The sequence below is a fragment of the Muntiacus reevesi genome, chromosome 4, assembly GCF_963930625.1.
Source record: "Muntiacus reevesi chromosome 4, mMunRee1.1, whole genome shotgun sequence".
NCBI lineage: Eukaryota > Metazoa > Chordata > Mammalia > Artiodactyla > Cervidae > Muntiacus > Muntiacus reevesi.
The window spans coordinates 34,945,633-34,966,879 of record NC_089252.1 but is presented as its reverse complement, the minus strand read 5'-3'; the positions used below and the strand labels follow the sequence as shown (position 1 = coordinate 34,966,879).

Sequence of the window (21,247 nt, the reverse complement as noted above, 5' to 3'; positions counted from 1 at the left end):
CTCTCTCTCCTAGGACTTTCATAATGTGTTTATTGGTCCACCTAATGGTGTCTCGTGAATCCCTTAGACATTCCCTCCCCACTTTTATTCATTCTTTTTCCTTTTTGTTTCACTGACTCAATAATTTCAAAAAATACCATTAATACATGTAACTCCATGGCTGATTCATGTCAATGTATGACAAAACCCACTGCAATGCTGTGAAGTAATTAGCCTCCAACTAAAAAAAAAAAAATGTCATTTTGAAAAAAAAAAGACAAAAGATACCATTGAGTTTACTGATTTCTTCTTCTTCTTCTTTTTTTTTTAGTTTTATGAGTTCTCTTGAACACAGCTACTGTATTTAAAATTTTAAAATTTTAAACTTTTTATTTTATATTGGAGTATAGCTGATTAACAATATTATGATAACTTCAGGTGAAAGGGACTCAGCCATACTTATGTAACTGGGAAGGATTAGTTTTAAATTTTCACTGAATCTACTTCTGTGACTTTAACCCTTTTTTGTTACTAAACATACATAAAGGCCTGTCTCAGGGAGATTGAGGCTTCCCTGGCAGTTTGGTGATTAAGACTCCGAGCTTCCAGAGTGGGGGCCGTGGGTTTGATCCCTGATCTGGGGACTTCTGTGGGGAGAAGCCAATAAAACCCCAAAGAAACAGTTTAGGATCTCAATGGCTCAGATGGTAAAGAATCTGCCTGCAATGAGGGAGACCCAGGTTCAATCCCTGGGTCAGGAAGATCCCCTGGAGAAGGGAGAATTCCATGGACAGAGGAGCCTGGAGAGCTACAGTCAATGGGGTCACAAACGTTCTGGCACAGATTTGACACGACTGAGCCACTACACTTTCTTTCAGGGAGATAACCTGAGTCACCCACCTGTGAAGGACTGTAAGGAAGTGAGACTAACACATTCACCTGCCTGAGGCTTGCTATTCTAGGGAATATTTGCAAGGATTGAATAGTCTTTTTACTTTGTTTCCTCAACTCCCCCATCTCTGAGCCATAAAAGAACCTGGCAACCAGGCCCTGACAAGGTTTTGAGGTCTGGCCTGCCAACTTCTCGGTCAGCTGGCTCCCTCAGCCTTCCTTGCCTCAACCTCTCGTCTCTCGGATTCATTGGCCTGTTGTGTGGTGAGCAGAGAAAGCTTGGACTCAGTAATGCATATACATATATCTGTTCTCCCCCAAACTGCCCTCCCATCTAGGCTACCATATAACTCAAACAGAGTTCTCTATGTATACAGAAGGACCTTGTTGGTTATCCATTTTAAATATATCTGCTACTGTACTTTTCAATTCAGTTATTGTATTCTTCAGTTCCAGAAATTCTATTTTTTAAAACACTGTCTCTATCGATATTCTCATTTTGTTCATGCATAGTTTTCCTGGTTTCATTTGGTTGTCAGTTTTCTCTTATGGTTCATTGAGCTTCTTTAAGATGGTTATTTTGACTCTGTCATATAATTCTTAGGTCTCTATTTCATTAAGGTAGGTTTTTGTGCTGGCCTGAGGGAAGAGCTATCCTGGGTTAAATGCAACAGATTTCTGTATCCATTTCAATGAGGCTGGGCTTGGCTTCACACTTGTCTGGGATACTGTGATTTCTTAACTAGTTTCTGGAGTTCTCATAAAGGCTTTTTAGATGGTATATGTTGTTAAGTTGGTGTTTCCTTGGGGGGAATGAAGTCTGAGGGTTTTATTTGGCTATCTTACTAAAGTCTGCCTGTAGGATCATTTAAAAAGTGCATCCTTTTTATTTATTTGTAATCTTCACAATATGAGTGGCAACTAATATGCCTGAAGTAGTAATGCTAGCAATAATATTTTAAACATTGTAAGGAAATTTACAGACATTACATTTATCCTGAGAAAGCCTTGCAAGAGAGCCATTCTATCCTTCTGTTCCAGTTTAGGTAAAAGGTTATCTAAGAAGTTAAACTTGCTCAAGGTTAACATTAAGTTGGGATTCAGCCTCAGGTCTGCCTGGCTCTGAAGCCCCTGCTTTTCCTCCTCTACCCTTTTCTGCTGTAGGTCTTTTGGCAAAGAACACACATTATTGAAATATATTGGTCACAGAGAGGTTTGTTGTATATATTACTTCTGAAATACTATTGAATGTAACTACCAGTATAAATCACTGCATTAGTAATGCTTTGAATGTGAAGAAGATTTTGGTTGGCTTATTCCTTGAATTTTACACCTTTTTACTAACAAGTTTAATTTTGTTGTTAAAAATTTGGGTTAACTTAGATTTTTCTAAAAATCACAACATTACCATAGGACATTTTTTTCTTTGCATTTTTGTTTATTAGAATAAAATATGAAGCCACATTTAAAAAAATCTACTGATGATTTATTAAACAAACAGTGCATACAATGGAAACAGTGTTGGCATTGACTATAACAGCATGATATTTACCACTATTGAAAGATGTTCATATATTAAAAATTAAATAGAAAACAATCAACAGCATAATAAAACTGTGAAGAAAGGGGATTTATTTATAAAGTTTGCTCTTGGCTAGCATCTGAAAACTTAGAAGGGCCATAGGGTATTAACTTCAGCCAACACATTACTATTCTGTTATAGACTTCTCAGAAAAAAAGATTTTCTCTAAAAATAATAACTTATCTGCAGGCCATATGCTCGATGCATATCCAAATTAGAGCAAATTCTGAAGATTGTCAATTAATGATTATCATTCAACTCCTCTAACTTTACATGAAAAGAAACTAGAAACACTGTTAGAGATTCATGTGTATGCATAAGTAGTGATGGTGGAGAATTACCTAACACTCCAAAATGGAGTCTTTTCCATGACTATTTAATTTTTTTTCTCAAGGAATCAAATATCTTACAGGCATCCTATAATTAATCTCCATATACCTTGACATTTCTCCATAATTCTGTTTAATTAGAATTAACTGTGATATTAATTATGCAGGCAAATGAAGCAGACTGTTTCCTAATGGTTAAGAATCACTGAGAGTTCCCAGCCTGGCTCCACCACTTACCACTGTGTGACCTTAGGCAAGATCCCTAAATTTTCTTCATCTCCAAGAAGGGTCTGGGAAACAATAGAACATATTTCCTTGCTGAGTATAAACGTTTAAATACAAGAAGTCAAAAGTGTTTGGAACGTGGAGATAAATCAATGATGTTAGTATATTTTAGGGAAGGCTGGTACAAGTAGAAACGTTTCATCAGTTTATTTAGAAGAGACAAATATATATTTAAATTCTTCTGAGACATGGAATAAACTTTAAAGAGCCAGTGGGATATTTTACAAAATAAAATAGTTTTAAAACATGAAAACACCAAAATGATTTTCAACTTAGAAAGTATTGAACAAATATATTTGCTCTATAAACTTTTATTATCTATCCAGGTGTACTGGGGAAAGCAAATCAAACCTTTGCTCAGGCAATTACAATATGGTTGGGGAAGGCTGGCATGTTTTGAGAAAGACAAATAGAATGTTAAGTATCAAAATGAGTGGAAGCTTGCAATAGGAATTCTACAAAAGAGAGCAGGTGAGGGGGAGTGGTACAAGGCAGCCTCATGAAGAAGAGCTCTGAGCTTGGGGAGTTTCACTGGAGAAGAGAAGACCCTTTAGATGAGGGGCATTGTGGTACATTCATTCTTCCCTGGGGGCTCAGCAGTAAAGAATCAGCCTGCCAATGCCTGCCAGTGCAGGAGACGTGGGTTTGATTCCTGGGTGGGGAAGATCCCCTGGAGAAGGAAATGGCAATCCACTCCAGTATTCTTGACTGGAAAATCCCATGGACGGAGGAGCTTGGCAGGCTACAGTCCATAGGGTCACAAAGAGTTGGACACGACTTAGGGACTAAACAACAACAAATTGTGGTACAAATAAACAAAGAGCTTTACAAACACCAGTGATATATGAATTATCTTGCACACTTATTAAAATGTGGCATCTGACTCACAGGTATAGAGAACAACTAGTGGTTACCAGTGGGGAGAGGGACGGGGAGAAGGGCAATACAGGATTAAGAGGTACAAACAATTAGGGATAGAATAAGCTACAAGAATATGTTGTACTACATGGGATATATAAACCAATATTTTATGATAACCATCAATAGAGTATAACCTTTAAACATTATGAATCACTATATTGTATACCTGTAGCTTCCATAATATTACTGTATATAAACTATACTTCCATAAAAAAGCAGACTACTTTTTAAAATATACCTTGCCAAAAATTAAAAAAAAATGGCTGATTCATATCAATGTATGACAAAAACCACTACAATAAAAAAAAAAAAAAAAACCCTGAAACAAAAACAGGCACAAATGAAATTAGAAGAGGTAGAGGAAAAATATAATAAATGAAAAATACAGAAACTGGAAAAAAAATGTACCTTGCCAAAAATTAAAAAAAAAATGTACCTTGCCAAAAATTAAAATGCAGACAAAAAACTGAACAATTTTTTAAAAAATGTGTGAAAGAAAAAGGGCCAATAACTCAAAAAACATAATCATTATTATAGCCATCATCAATGACAAATGCTAACCTCCTTAGTGTAATAGTGCTAATGAACAAATTAACAAAAGGCAATGACCATATAGAAAAATGAGACTAATAAAATTTTATAAAGTGAGGAAATAAAAATTTAGCACATTTATTTATTTGATAAATAAACCAAAAAATGCTTTTACCCTCATATACAATGAACTGTAAGCTAAAAAACAAAACACCAGTTTTTAGCTATAATTTGAAAAACAAAACTTTAAATTCATTTCTTTAGGGGTATAAACGTATACCATATTTCGGAAGTTATGTGGCTGTACACACCCAAAGTCTTTTTCAACGTATGTGCATGCGTGCAAAGTCATTTTAGTCATGTCTGACTCTGTGCAACCCCATGGACTGTACCCACCAGGCTCCTCTGTACTGAGATAATAGCAAATGATTGAGAAACATGTGAAAACTAATGGAGAGCCTACCCCTGGCCTTATCAAGTGGTTAGAAATGTATTTTGGACCTGTGCAGGAAAATATATGAAGAGTCCATCTGGCTAGTTTACAGTCATTTCCTCCCATTGATTTAGTCTGGGTTTCCTAACTAGTTAGATTTAACTGGATGAGACAAACTAATTGAGTGACAAAGATGCATCATGACTCTGGGGACTTTGCCTTTTTTTCTGTTTAATAATTTAATTTGTAGATTGTTAAATGATTTAAATCCCAGGAAGCGTAGAAGGTTCTTAAACTTTTGCTTCCACTGGGCTTTTTAACCCAAAGAATCAAATGACAGTCTGTGAGACAAACGATAGTGACTTTGTGAGTTTTTCTGGCCTTTCGGCATGAGATTAAGAGGCCAGACATTTTCTGTTTGCAGAGATCAAATATTATTAATAACAAGAAAGCCCATGTTCTCTGATGTGGAAACAGGAAGTCTGTAAATCTTTGTATCCTGCTCTGTTTCTATTTCCTGACAAGTCGACTACTTGAAGGGCAGTCCCTTGGAGCAGTTATACTGACAACATGAAAAAAAATTAGTTGCTTTCATTTATTTCCTCATTTCCTCATGGGAATTTCCTGCAAGCATGGATAATAATAACTTGATAAGCAAATTATTCTGTATATCTTATTTCATGTTTTTTCTAAAGAGGCGTTTTCCTTGTTATCCTACCCTCTAAAATTGTAAAACGGTAAAACGTTCGTGTCTGGCGGACCCCTTGCTTTCCTTTTTCACAAGACAAAGGCACTTTGTTCTGACAAATGTGACAAACCAACTTTAGTTGTAAACTAAGTAGCCAGATGATATAATATATTATTAAGTATTTATGAAGTAATCTGGGGCAATATGCAGCTGGTTCCCTGTTCCTTAACAGATGTAAGAATTCCCAGTGTATTTCCCTGATTGATTACATGAATTTCCTTATTACAGTGCTATATTTGAACACAAGTCTTTAATCATCAGATGCCTTTTGTCTGCAAGACCATCTTTCTGGAATAAAAGGGCATCTGTTTTAACAGCAGAAACAGCATTTATCCAGAGACATTCTAGATAGAAATAGATTAAAATATAGATTGTATACTAGAATTACTTAATTGGAGTTGTTTAATTGTTTGTTTGAAATGAATCGTGTTGTCAGCAAGTCACTATATGTATGTTAAACATCCAGCTATTCCTTAATATGAGGAAGCTATCTTTGAACTTTCTCCTCAAAATATCAGATTATTTTCCCTCCCATACTATATAAACTCAGACGAATTAGGAGACTCACATAATGCTCTTCAGAAAAATTTTCCTTGAAGCTGAGATTATGTCCAAAACATGGAAGCCCAAAACTGAACTATCATGAAAAATCCCAGTGACTAGAAATAGAATGTCCAAATTCGAAGTGTCATTTCAGCCTTCTCCATGGCACAGCTTGACTCTCATAATTGCTCTTGTTGCCTTACTTTCCTGTAGTACGCTGTGACACTTCCTGAGGTGACTGGGTGCTGTGTGATCTTTTTCACTTACATTCGGTATCATCGTATGAACATTATCTGATAGGGAAAGAAGCCTAGTCATAACATGAGCAACTCAACATAGCTAGCCTTTAAAACTGCTGGTTGTCTTAATAAGACACCAACACTGCCAGCAGCAATGTTATTCTTAAGCCTTTTAAGGGTTCATTTCAGTGTTTGTTTTCCATTACATCCATTAATGTAATCTACACAGCAGGGCTGTCTCTAACTATGTTATTAATTATTATGATGTCCTGCTATGCAAATTGAAATATAGATATGGATTTCAAGACCTTGAATGGGAACATAAAAACAACCCAGTTAAATCATTTCATTCAGCAAAGCAGCGAGTAAAAACAAAAGACTTTCCTAAACCACACAGCTGTGGCATTAGTGACCTTGATTTCCAAGGTCAGCACTGGATGGAGCAGAATTGATGGCTTTTGCTGACACTTATTGAATAAATTATGCTAGAAACCTTCTGCTACTATGGCTATAGAATCAACCTGAGAATACAACAACAACAAAACATACAAAATTTTAAATCACAGAGAAACTAGAGTGGGAAATTTTCATAATTTTCATCATTAATTACATATCAGCTTCTATATTTTGCTTCCCAGGTGGCACAATGGTAAAGAATTCATCTGCCAATCCAGGAGATGCAAGAAATGTGGGCTCGATCTCTGGGTTGGGAGGATCCCCTGGAGCAGGAAATGGCAACCCACTCCAGTATTTTTGCCTGGAAAATCCCATGGACAAAGGATCCTGATGGGCTATAGTCTATGGGGTTGCAAAGAACTGACCATGACTGAGCAACTGAACACACACATAACTTATGTTTTTTTATATAGATACAGAAATGTTTCATTAGTAATTTCTATAGACCACATAAACTGAAAAAACAAAGATTAAACAGCTAGTATTTAAGTCTTTTGCTATGTAGTTCAGAAATAAGAAATTAGGATTTTCAGGTTGAATAGCAATTTCTTTGAAAAGTCCAAAGAAAATTATTACTCTACCTAGAGATGAGGCCAGAATGTCACATGTCTATAAAGACAATAAAAACTCAAAGCTACATAAGAATAAGACAGGTTTATCTCTTCTTCTCCAATAAAGATTTCCTTCTTTTAGTAGATGTTCAAGAGTATTTTATGAACCTGCAGTATGAGAACAGAAGGGCCAAGCAAATTCAAACAGTTCATTCAGATAAAATCTGTGTAGCCATTAAACCTCAAAATCTCAGCAATATCTATGGAGTTATTTACATTTCCATGTGCTCTAAGTTCATGTTAACTAATACAATCTGTACCTATTTATGATAGTTTCATCTCCTTTTTAATTCCCCACTTCTCTGCCCTCAGGGAAAATGTCAACTTTCAACTATCATTTGAAATTAACTTCTCTTTTTCTTATATGTTAAAAGATGACTACACCTTTAGTTTTTTGCAAATATCAAAGACAGCCAGCAATCTCTTCATCATTTCCCCAACTATGCAACTCAAAGTACGTCTGTTCTCATCTGAAAATATGCTTGCTGATTCCCAAGGCTAAATCCCGCTGTCCTGTAACCTAACTCTCTGCCTTCTCCTCCCGTATTTACCCTCAATTCATTTAGTAAATAGTCCTCTTCAGTCACCTGGTGGAGTCTTTCTTCTTGACCCATAAGCATGTTCTGGTTACTTCTAAATTGAACAACATTATTTTACACTAATGCCTTTTCATTTTAATCCTGATGCCTACACACTGGAAGCGACTCTGATGCTGGGAAAGACTGAAGGCAAAAGGAAAAGAGAGTGGCAGAGGATAAGATGGTTAGATAGCATAACTGACTCAATGGACATGAGTCTGAGCAAACTCTGGGAGACAGTGGAGGACAGAGGAGCCTGGCAAGCTGTAGTTCATGGTTGCAAAGAGTCAGACAACTGAGTGACTGAGCAACAATAACAATGCCTTTTCAGGTTCTTTTCCTGGTTTTTCAGGCAAGCTGAGTTTATCCATTAAAAGGCACATAGAATGCGTAATGCCATGGGGGAAATGTTTAAAATATATTTTAAAGGTAAATACAAAACCAAGTAGATAGCATGATTCCAATTTTGTGAAAAATATGTCTGTTTACATAGTAAAAGGTATACAAGGCTACATACACACAAAGGGAGACACACATATGCCCACAGAGACAGAGATATAGAGACAGAGAGAGACAGATTTCTTTGCGTAATGACATGCATTTTTACTTGAGCTATATCTAGTTGCCTAATTAGGTTAAGTCAGGGGAAAATGTGCAGTACTGGGGAGGTTGCCTCTGTAAGGACAAGGTCCAAAGGTTTGGGGTCAAAGTTAGGGTTCAAGTTCTAATTCTGTCACTTACTAGGTTAAGGGATGTGGTCTTAAGCAAGTTCCTTAACCTCTGAGACTCAATTTTCTTCATCTGAAAATAAGGATAATGCTAAATATTTTATATACTTTGAAGAATTAGTGGTGGGCTTTTCCAAGGATGAGTTACCAATGAGTCATTATAGTGGATGCTACTTACCTATCCCTGGTAGAATGATGTTCTATCCAAATTTCCCCAACTGCCAGAGGGCATAGGGCTTCAGCAGCAGAAACTATCATAATTACGTGTTTCAGTACAAATAGCAGGTGATCGACTTCACTCTTTCTTGGCAGAGAGCATGCTGTGTTCTGGGCTTCCCTGGTGGCTCAAATGGTAAAGAATCTGCCTACAACGGAGAAGACCTGGGTTCGATCCCTGGGTTGGAAAGATCCCATGGAGGAGGAAATGGCAATCCACTCCAGTCAGTATTCTTGCCTGGAGAATCCCATGGATGGAGGAGCCTGGAGGGCTACACTCCATGGGGTCATAAAGAGCTGGGCATGACTGAGTGACTAACACTTTCACTTTCCATGATCCATCCTGCCCTTTGCTGTGGGATGTCATTCTGGGGCAGGAAAACCCAACTCCTAAACTCAAGTGTGCTTTGGGATAAACTCTTGATTTTCACTTTATTAAAATTTAACCCCTATACACTGAGTCATGTGTCTTAACCTCTCATAGAGTGGAATTTCTGAAGATCATTTATTTTTCAAGGGCCAGTCCAGGATATACACTGCTCTTGATATCAATAAATGAGAAACAGAGACAAAGTCAGAACAGACAGGAGGAGGGCTTTTTTCTCTGGATTTAGAGTATCTAATTTTAGTCTATTTGTTCATTCATTATTAACTTGCCTTGCTTATTATTTGGTTCCCTGGTGAGATTCATAGGGTTGTCCCAGCTCATTCTCTGAAGGTTTATTCTCTCTTTTGGTTGAGTGCACTTTTATTTCTTTAGCAGCATCTCTTTTGTTTTATATAGCCTCAGATGATATTTCCAACTCTCTTCTGATCTGTTGCATTTTTAAAGGAAAGAAATATTGTGCTAAAGCTAAAGAGACTTTGAAGCAGCAGAGCATATATAATTTATGTCGAAGAAGGGTGAGTGAAACCATCTCTGGGACCAGCTGGTTTTAATGTCTCTGAAAGCTCAAATTTTTAGAACACGACCACATAAATGTCCTTTAGATTTGTAAGCTTGATCAATTTGCTTAGATATTTTTGGACTGGAGAACTTTACAAATGACTTCTATTTCAAAGAAAATAAAACTGAAACAAGTGGGAGTGTGCTGCTTTTGAATTTTTCCCCTTTTAATGGAAATCAGAGAGGCAGCTGCAGTGTAGACAGGACTGATCGCGTCTCCTGGCAGAGTCTGTGCCAGTGCCTGCACACACGCTTCCTGCCTTGGACTCTGCAGAGCAAGTTGGTTCAGTTCAGTTCAGTTCAGTTGCTCAGTCATGTCCAACTCTTTGCGACTCCATGGACTGCAGCACGCCAGGCTTCCCTGTCCATCACCATCTCCCAGAGCTTGCTCAAACTCACGTCCATTGAATCAATGATGCCATCCAACCATCTCATCCTCTGTCGTCCCCTTCTCCTCCTGCCTTCAATCTTTCCCAGCATCAGGGTCTTTTCCAATGAGTCAGTTCTCTGCATCAGGTGGCCAAAGTATTGGAGCTTCAGTTTCAGCATCAGTCCTTCCAATGAATACTTAGGACTGACTTCCTTTACGATTGACTGCTTTGATCTCCTTGCTGCCCAAGGGACTCTCAAGATTCTTCTCCAATACCACAGTTCAAAAACATCAATTTTTTTGGTGCTCAGCTTTCTTTATGGTCCAACTCTCACATTCATACACAACTACTGGAAAAACCATAGCTTTGACTTGACAAACCTTTGTTGGCAAAGCAATGTCTCTGCTTCTTAATATGCCTTCTAGGTTTGTCATAGCTTTTCTTCCAAGGAGCAAGCATCTTTCAATTTCATGACTGCAGTCACTGTCTGCAGTGATTTTGGAGCCCAAGAAAATAAAGTCTGTCACTGTTTCCATTGTTTTCCTGTCTATTTACCATGAAGTGATGGGACCGGATGCCATGATCTTAGTTTTCTGAATGTTGAGTTTTAAGCCAGCTTTTTCACTTTCCTCTTTCACCTTCATCAAAAGGCTCTTTAGTTCCTCTTCACTTTCTACTGTAAGGTTGGTATTATTTGCATATCTGTGGTTATTGATATTTCTCCCAGTGATCTTGATTCCAGCTTGTGCTTCATCTAGCCTGGCATTTCTCATGATATACTCTGCATATAAGTTAAATAAGCAGGGTGACAATGTACAACCTTGATGTACTCCTTTCCTAATTTTGAATCAGTCCATTCAGAAACAGCCAAAGTGCTTTTCACATTCCTATAGTTGTGGCTCCAGTAGAAATGACTTGGGAGCAGCGCCAGGGAGCATTATTTAGGGTCTCTTGGATAGAAACTGAGTTGTGGGTGGATGTAAGTGTGTGTGTGTAGGGCATGGGGGGTTTAAGCATTTGCTCTCAGAGGTCATTTGCGCTGAAGATGGAAGAGGTGAGATACAAGAAGGAACAATTATTGAGCAGCTCCTAAGAGAAAGGGTGGGCTTCCCTTGTGGCTCAGCTGGTAAAGAATCTGCTTACAATGTGGGAGGCCTGGGTTCGATCCCTGGGTTGGGAAGATCACCTGGAGAGGGAAAGGTTACCCACTCCAGTATTCTGGCCTGGAGAATTCCATGGACTAAATAGTCCATTGGGTCACAGAGTGTTGGACATGACTGAGCGACTTTCACTCACTAAGAGAAAGGGCACCAGAGACTTTCTCATTTAATCCTCAGTGTAACTCTGGGGGGTGATGTTGCTTGGGAAGCTCAGGCCCGAGGTGTTGAGTAGCTGGCTCATGGTCACACAGCTCATAAGCAGCACGAGATTCTGACTGGCAAGTCCTGGTCTTTCTGGGACACTAGCCCATGGAGTCTCAGGAACTGATCCTCTCTAACCCTGTGGTACTTTCCAGGTTCAAAGACAGGAACTGGGTCTCTTCTAAGGGAGGGGAGTGGGTCTTCCACTTCCCGTATTGTCATCAAACACACTTGATGGGGAAGGCACCTGTGTGATACATGTGGACCTGAATCACCATGACTGTTACAAACTTGCCCTACCATCTCCTTGCTTTCCTCCTGGCTTTCTCTCCTTAGCCCTGGAATTTCATTTGCTATTTCTTCCTTTCTGGCAGACTAACTCTTCCTTCTTTTTCAGATCTCGGTTTAGTTAGAAGTTCCTTGGTTACTCCCATCCCCTTCCCCAGCCTGGTTTCTATGGTCTAATTGTCACAGTCCGTCCTCACATTCTGTTATAATTACTTGCTAATTTCCCTACATCCCCAGTTAGGTCATTGGAATAACGTCCTTGTTCACTGCTGTTGCCCCAGAAACTAAGATGGAGAGTGCATGGCGTGTGGCTGGTGTGCAGGGTGTCTGAACACAGGCCGAGCAGTGTCAGGCCTAGCTGGGGAAGGGGTGTTAAACCCATGCTATGATTCCAGCCCCCCGGGGATCATAAGACCTAAGGAGAAACAGTGTATTCACACTGTAAACACAGCTTCAAGACAAGTCCCCTACCTCTTCTTGCCACCAGATGGTTGCCGTAAACTCAGGACGTGTTGACGGTGGTGTCACCGAGATGGACAGAGAGACAAAAGTATGGACTTCATCAGTGAGAATGCCTGAGTTACTTCTCGCTTCCTTTCTCTTCCCTTTTCCTCACTCCTTTCCCCCTCTCCTTTTACAGAACATATCAAAAAGATACAGGAAAAAATTATTGCCTTTGGCTTTTGACTTAACGAAATCTAACTTAGAGATTATTTTAAAATATTTGAAGACAATGTTAGAAAGCATTATTAATTTCAACATTGTAAAATAGATACAAATACATTTTTATATGAGGCAAATAAAACTTTCACTTGAATAAGGATGATTACTATCATCAACAAACCTACCTTCCCACTGGGAATTGAATATCACCAATGTTAACAAAATAACTATTAAGAAATTAATTATTTGTGTATTAGAGGAGGTGTCTCAGCCTTGGGTCTCAGTGGTTCCAGTTATTGGCTTAAAATTCTAGGCACAAGTGAGATTTTTGTTTTTGTTAGAGGTAATGACTTTGTCTCCTGTGTACAGATAATAGTTTACATAAAAAATTATTCAGTGATAAAACTGATAAACACAATGTTCGTACAACCCATTTCCACTCATTACCTTATGTTAATGGATTTTCATTCCATGTGTCTAGGATGTTATCTTTCTGCTTTCAACTTTAAACTTGTGAGAAGATCTTTGTTACCTTCTGATAGTAACAGAAATGCGGGAGCTAGTTCAGGGAAAGGATAGAAAGAACTGGAGAACCCAGAAGCACACAATCCATAGGCATTAAGATGCTGCCATCTTTGAATGACAATTGAATTTCTGGAAAAGCCAAAGTGTTTGTAGTATGAAAGGCTGGATTTTATTACATTGCCAATCACAGTTTTATAACACAACTTTATTCTCTTAGTCTATTGAAGTATATCTACAGAAAATAGCCAAATCTGAGCATCAGAAGACTGCCCAGTCTACCTGATGCAGGATCTCTGTAGTTCTGAGAAGCAAAAGAGTAATTTAAAATTAGGAGTGTGAAGGTTGTATGTGTGTGTGCGTGTGTAAAGTTGACTGGATAACTGAGGGGCTTATTGGTGGGTAAGTGAGAGCTGGCTGTGGGTGTGCCTCCATGAAAAGCTGATCAAAATTCTGAGCAATGATGAAAAGGTTTTACTGCAGACCTTTTTAACTATGAAGATTTCTACAGTTGATCTGAGCTCAGAATTAAAAAAAAGTATACCTACAAAATATACATAGATAAATAATGTACATGTGTATCATATATATGTATTATATACATACAATTTATGTGTATATAAATGAAACTAAGGTAGCATAATACACAGTATTATATACTTATAAAAATAAATTTTGCATTAAAGAGAATCCCATGAATTGAGTAAACACAATCTGAGAATTTCCAGATGTTATGGTCCATCTCCAGCTCTCACATCCATACATGACTACTGGAAAATTGATAGCTTTGACTAAACAGACCTTTATTGGCAAAGTGATGTCTCTGCTTTTTAATACACTGTCCAGGTTTGTCATAGCTTTTCTTCCAAGGAGCAAACATCTTTTAATTTCATGAATGCAGTCACGGTCTGCAGTGATTTTGTAGCATGACCTTTATCAAATTATAGAAGCTGCATTTTATTTTTCTGAGTGATACTTAAAGAACCACAAATAGATACTGAAGTTTGTTAAATGATTTTTTATGAACTTCCTAAACAAATTATTTTTGTCTTTTCTTCAGACAAATTTTGGAGTACCTTGAATAATTTTCTAATCTTAAACCAACATTGTATTCCATGGTGAGCCCTCTTGATCAGACATATCCGAAATAGCATGCTGTACAAATAATTGGAAAATATTCATTTAAACACACATAGAACTCGTTTATGAAAACTGACTTTGTTTTGAATCATAGTTTTAAAGAATTACTATTATCACTTTATGATGGCAGCGCAATTGAATTCAAAATAAATAATAAAGTGATAATAAGAAATTTCATTTTGTTGAAAATTTTAAAATACTTACACATAATTTAAACTGAGATTAGGAAATACTTAGTACAGAACAAAAATGAAAGTGCTACACATCAACATTTACAAGATGTAGTTAAATTGGCACTGTGGAAAATGTATTAGCCTTAAATACTTCTGTTACATTTTTCAGTTTGTGGATTTTAGATCAAGTAGATAGCAAAGATTTAGACCTAAATCATTTATAAGTGGTCCTACCATTTGCCATGGATTCTAGGGGAAATCTTCAGTTTATTTTTATGTGTTTGTTTACTTCAGCCTCCATGGAGAGTTTGTCTACATAAGTGAACTTACCCTGCCGTATACAAGAGTGTATATATATATAAATTCTTAAGATAGCTGATGGTTTCAGTATTTATTTACTTCCCTGGACTAATGTTCTGCCTTTGTATTCGGCTTCATACTTCGTGCATTTTTGTAATCTCATACATTTACTTGAAAAGTTATTCTATTTTCAATATTTTCTTTCAAACATGTAAAAGTGCTTTGTAGTAGTAAGTGTTAGTAATTCCCATCTGCCTCACTACTAGAAACTTATATCTATCTTAGTATTTTTAATACTCTTTCAGTTTAAAATATTATATTATTTCCATGATGGTTTCTTCTTTAAGTGTAGTTCACAATGTGATTGCATTTTCAGCAGGATCTTCCCCCTCCTTTTTAAAAATTGCATTTCATTTTTATTGCATTGACAACATACTTTGGTTCGTATCAGAGTCCCTTCAGTCCTTTCAGATCCATGGAAATGCTTTACATTATTATGCTGTCCATTTTTATAAAGATTAATGATTCTCTTAAAAATATGTATTTTCTAATTGTTAGGTATGTAGTTATATATGTGTAAAACTTGTTCATCATGCACTCAAGTTCTTATATCTGTACTAGTTCTTGACTGCTTGATCTATCAGCACAGAGGGATGCATTAATATTTCCCTGTATGCTTGTGGGTGTGTGGATATCATCATCAATCTGCCATGTTTTCATTTGTATATTTGGGGCTTTCTTTTTAGGTGTCCTACTGGGTTTTTGATCCTTTTACTTGAAGGCAACTGGTCATTGATGCATTTGCTTACCTCTGTGGTCCCTTTCCTTGTCATTTCTGACATTATCACTTAGAACCTCAGTTCCTCCATTTAGAGTGAATTTTGTACATTCTGTCCAGTGTTTCTGGAGGTTTGAAGTGGGAGGGGTCACATTCTGTTAATATTCACATTCTGTTAATATCTTGCCAGGAGGGCCTGAAGTTAATAGATTTCATTTAACCTATGGAACTGGATGAGGTCACCTGGGCAAGAGAGTATAAAATGAAGAGAAGTGAGCAGAGGGCCAATCCACAGGAAGCTAATATTTAGAGGATGAATGAAAGTGGGGTAAACTGAGTATGACTTCCTTCTATTCTAGAATCTCTGCAAATTCTTCCCCTTAGAGGGCTCATAGATTTCCAAGTATGCCAAAAAGCAAACATAAGTAATAAAACAGAGGGTCAGTCTTTCACACAGAATCATTCATATCTTAACCAAATATATAATATGGTAATAAGAACATTGGCAGATATTGTGCATTTTGTGCTCAAAGGCAGTTTGTTTTTTTTCTTGTGTATAGAGATGTACCAGAATCATTCTCCTTTTGTTGAGTGTTAAATATAAGAAAACTTTTATTGCTGGCATTTTATAAAAGTAATCTGATGTCTACTTTTATTTGTTTTATATTGAACCCTTTGGCAAAAGACAGCCTCGTCATTGTTTTCTGTCAATCTTCAGATAGGGGAAAAGCAGAAAGATTTCAAGCTGGTATACTCTCTAAAAGAAAAAGCAATAGAGAAAAGTGGCAAAGACAGATAAAAGAAAATGAGATTTACAATGTCAGCTAAACTTTAGGGATGAGAAAACACAAAAAGATCCACAGTAGAGCAAGATTAGGGTAACTCCTGACAGTTCTGACAGATTTCAGAGATATACCAAACTTCCCTGACTAAAAGAAATTGACCAGAAATGTTAAGATAGTTTCTCTTATAATACTGTGAATGCTCTTGCAGTTTACAAGCTATAAAATCACATTGTGCAGAGATGGGATCAAAAACAAAAAATTATCTAAGGATATAGAGTCAGTGAACAATGATGAGTATTTGAACTTTGCAGAGGGGTAAGGGGGCTACAATGCTGTCACTGAAATTTTTTCTAAAGGGAAAATACCTACAAGTTGCTGCAAAAAAAAAAGAAGGGAACTTCTTTGCAAAGGCTGAGGCTTCAGATGAACAAATAACTTCTTCAACATTCTTAAATATATTAAACCCAACTTCATATGGTTAGTATTAAATAAAATGGCTGAATTATACTTAAAATATTTAATTCAGAATGTGTAAAAAAGGCAACCAAAGTTAGAACCAAATAAAAATATGTGTATTTCTTGTATACATTACCATGTGTAAAATATTTCACTAGTGGGAAGCTGCTGCATAACACAAGGAGCTCAGCCTGGTGCTCTGTGATGGCCTAGAGTGGTGAGATGGGGGAGGGTGTGTGGAGAGGGTGGCTCAAGAGGGAGCGGGTATGTGTATACTTAGGACTGATTCATGCTGTTGTACAGCAGAAACCAACTCAATATTATAAAGCAATTATCTGCCAATTAAAAAAAAACATGCATTTCTGCCCAGTTATTACATTCCACTATCGTCTCTGCATAAAAGCAGTGTCCTGAACTTTCTATTTTTCTTATCTTGACGCCTAGCTGACATATTTACTATTGAAATATTTGTAGGAACTGTGGAATTCTGCGTTTAGAATTATCAACTGTTTATAATGATGATTTTCCTGAGTCATAACTCTTTGATAGCTGATGGACTGAAATGAGATTACTAAACCATCACTGATGGAGGCCAGTTGGCAGCCATATTTTAGAAGCAAAGCCTTGTACATCCTGATCCCTCTACTAGGTTGCTTTTCTAGCCACTTCTTCCACTAATACCAACTCTTCCTTTCTTTTTTTTTTTTTTCCTTGCCACAGCATGTGGCATGTGGAATCTTTCCCAATCAGGGATCAAATCCATGCCCTCTACAGTGGAAGCGTGAGTCTTAACCACTGGACCACCAGGGAAGTTCCAAAACTCTTCCTTTGCCTCTAAGCTCAAATTTGTCTTTCCTCCATCCCTTCTCACCCAGACAAAGCTCAGTTCTCTTTTTCTTTTTAAAAAAGATTTATTGAAGTATAGTTGATTTATAACATTGCATTAATTTCTGCTGTATAGCAAAGTGACTCAGTTATACATACATATTGTTTTTCATATTCTTTTCCTTATGGTTTATCACAGGGTACTGACTATAGTTCCCTGTGCTACACAGTAGGATCTTGTTGTTTATTCACCCTATATAAATAAAATAGCTTGGGATTAGCAGATCAAAACTATTTTAGTTCTCTTGTGTTGTCACTTTTCTTTCGTAGCCCTTATTCCCATTTATGGTGTATTTCCTTCAGTTATTTGATGTATGCCTCTCTCCAGCAGTGAGCTCCATAAAGCCAGTGATGAAGGTTCTCATATTCCCAATCACTAGCATCAAGGCGGTCACATAGTAGGTGAAAACATTAATTGAATGGAATGAATGAAACACAGCCATTTGCATTGGGGTCATATAGGCTTGTACCTCTAATCTCCTACTTCTTCTCTTTGACCCCTAAGTCATCTTCCCTTTTTCATCAACTACTGTCCCATTTTTGGATGTCTCCATAAGTCCAAATTAAATATCTCAAAAATTTGTGCTCAAAAGATGATCCATAATTTTCTACTGCAAGCTTCTACTTAGTTTGTTAACGTTCATTTAGTCTCTTGAGGCTCTGGGGTATTTTTTCCCTGTAGAGCAGATTCTTGAGGAAATTTTATTAGATTTGATTTTACAAGGGAAAACAGTTCTGTTTGGATTGCAAGAAAGCTGGTAGACTCAGTTTGATTAAAAACCTCTTTTAGAAAGTGCAGTAGCAAGAATGGAAAATGTAATAAAGCCAAAATCAGAGACATAACTTTATCCTTACTTTTTAGTATCACTGTAATTTCCCTCCTGGAGATTGCTTCATTGAAGTATAGTTCAATCTACTTTCTATAACGACTGATTCAGGCCAAGATGGCCGACATGTTTTTGCAATGACTCAGCAGAGAAGGAACGTTACTGTTGGAAGCAAGGTCACTTAGTCTCACTGCGTGGCAAGGGTAGTACTGGAACTGACAGGGCTGAGTACCAGGTTGACACTGAAGGTTGTGGGCGCTATGTAGGCAATTAGCTTCTTGGCTGACCACAAACCTCTGACAAAACTTGTTTTTTTTTCTGTTTGCATATGAAAAAGAACCTTAGTTATATAAGTCACCCTAAGCTGCTGGGAGTAATGTCTGTGGTAGTCAGAATAATGGTCCTCCAAAGATGCCTACATCCTAATCACAATGACCTTGTCCCCTTTAAACACAGTTAATATCCCAACTCCCAATATGATGGTATTAGGAGGTGGGGCTTTGGGGAAGTGATTAAGTCATGAGGGTGGAGCCCTCCTGAAAGGGGTACTGCCCTTATAAAAGAGACTTACTGAGAACTCCTTACCCTTCTGCCATGTGAAGACACAGTGAGAAGGTGGCCATCTGTGAACCAGAAATCAGGCTCTCACCAGACAGCAAATCTGCTAGCACCTTGATCTTGGACTCCCCAGCCTCCATAACTATAAGAAATAAATGCTTGCTGTAAAATCTTCCAAGTCTTTTTTTATAGCAATGATATTTTTGCTATAAGAATGGAATAAGATACCCCGTGAATGTTGCTTCATATGGCAAACAGACTTTGCAGATGTGATTATGTCAAGAACATTAAGATGCTGAGATTATCCTGGATTGACCAGGAAAACCCAGTGTAATCACTGGAGTCTTTAATAATGGATCAGGGAGGCAGGAGGAGCATCACAGTGATGTGATTAGAGGACTCAACTGACAATTTCTTATCTCAAAGATGGAGGGGCCACAAGCCAAGGAATATGAGCAGTCTAGAAGCAGGAAAACAGATTCTCTCCAAAATCCTCCAGAAAGGAACACAACCTTGGCAGGACCGTAACTTCGAGCCTGTTAAGACCATTTTCAGACTTCTGACCTCCAAAACTGTAACGTGATGAATTTGTGTTGTAAGTCCCTACATTTGTGATTTCTAACAGCAGTGATAGGAAACAAGTGTTGTGGCCAATCTCCATGATTAAAAATAATCTGTCGAAGGTCTTTATGACTGTGCCCCTTCTTTAAGAAGTCTTCCTGGCCAACTTAGCTTTGAAGCTCCAAATCTGAATCTATAAGTGTATTTATTAAAGACATTTGACGAGCAAGCTACCTAATATCTTTTGAGGTCCTCAAAGTCGCTTCTGTGATGATTTACGTTCTAGACGAGGCTGTTGATTAAGGCTTACTTGAGTGACAGAGACAGTCTAGACCTCTGACAACATTACATTATGCTAAGGGTGGAAAGAATCCTTGTAATTTTTGTTTCTTGCACTGATTTGTTATAAGGTGAAATGTAGTCTATTATAATACATTTTAAAGAAAGAAATTTATTCATACCTTTCTGTTTTAGAAGAGGATGAGAAGGTAAGAAATTCTGGATTTCAGTCAGTTCAGTTCAGTTCAGTCGCTCAGTTCTGTCTGACTCTTTGTGACCACATGGACTGTAACATTGCCAGGCCTCCCAGTTCATTTCCAACTCCTGGAGTTTACTCAAACTCATGTCCATTGGTTTGGTGATGCCATCTAATCATCTCATCCTCTGTCATCCCCTTCTCCTCCTGCCTTCAATCTTTCCCAGCATCAGGGTCTTTTCCAACGAGTCAGTTCTTCACATCAGGTAGCCAAAGTATTGGAGATTCAGCTTCCTCATCAGTCCTTCCGATGAATATTTAGGATTGATTTCTTTTAGGATGGACTGATTTGATCTTCTTGCAATCCAAGGAGCTCTCAAGAGTCTTCTCCAACACCACAGTTCAAAAGCATCAATTCTTTAGTGCTCAGCTTTCTTTATGATCCATCTCTCACATACATGCTTGACTACTGGAAAAACCATAGCCTTGACTAGACAGACCTTTGTTGGCAAAGTAATGTCTCTGTTTTTTAATATGCTATCTAGGTTGGTCATAACTTTCCTTCCAAGGAGTAAGCATCTTTTAATTTCATGGCTGCAGTCACCACTTGCAGTGATTTTGGAGCCCCCAAAATTAAAGTCTGTCACTGTTTTCACTCTTTCCCCTTCTATTTGCCATGAAGTGATGGGTCCAGTTGCCATGATCTTAGTTTTCTGAATGTTGAGTTTTAAGCCAACTTTTTCACTCTCCTCTTTAACTTTCATCACAAGCCTTTTTAGTTCTTCTTTGCTTTCTGCCGTAAGGGTGGTGTCATCTGCATATCTGAGGTTATTGATATTTCTCCCGGCAATCTTGATTCCAGTTTGTACTTCATCCAGCCCAGCGTTTCTCATGATGTACTCTGCATATAAGTTAAATAAGCAGGGTGACAATATACACCATTGACATACTCCTTTTCCTATTGGGAACCAGTCTGTTGTTCCATGTCCAGTTTAACTGTTGCTTCCTGACCTGCATACAGATTTCACAAGAGGCGGGTCAGGTGGTCTGGTATTCCCATCTCTTGAAGAACTTTCCACAGTTTATTG

At 37.7% G+C, this 21,247-nt stretch overlaps 2 non-coding genes across 2 annotated transcripts; both read left to right on the top strand.

The window, feature by feature from the left end:
* Positions 1 to 13,453: 13,453 nt before the first annotated feature.
* LOC136168117 (small nucleolar RNA U2-19) lies at positions 13,454 to 13,531 on the top strand. The gene has a single exon (XR_010663267.1). It is a non-coding gene; the product is annotated as a small nucleolar RNA U2-19 (small nucleolar RNA).
* Positions 13,532 to 13,676: 145 nt separating this feature from the next.
* Positions 13,677 to 13,746, top strand: LOC136168116 (small nucleolar RNA U2-30). Its single transcript, XR_010663266.1, has one exon. It is a non-coding gene; the product is annotated as a small nucleolar RNA U2-30 (small nucleolar RNA).
* The last annotated feature ends 7,501 nt before the right edge of the window (positions 13,747 to 21,247 follow it).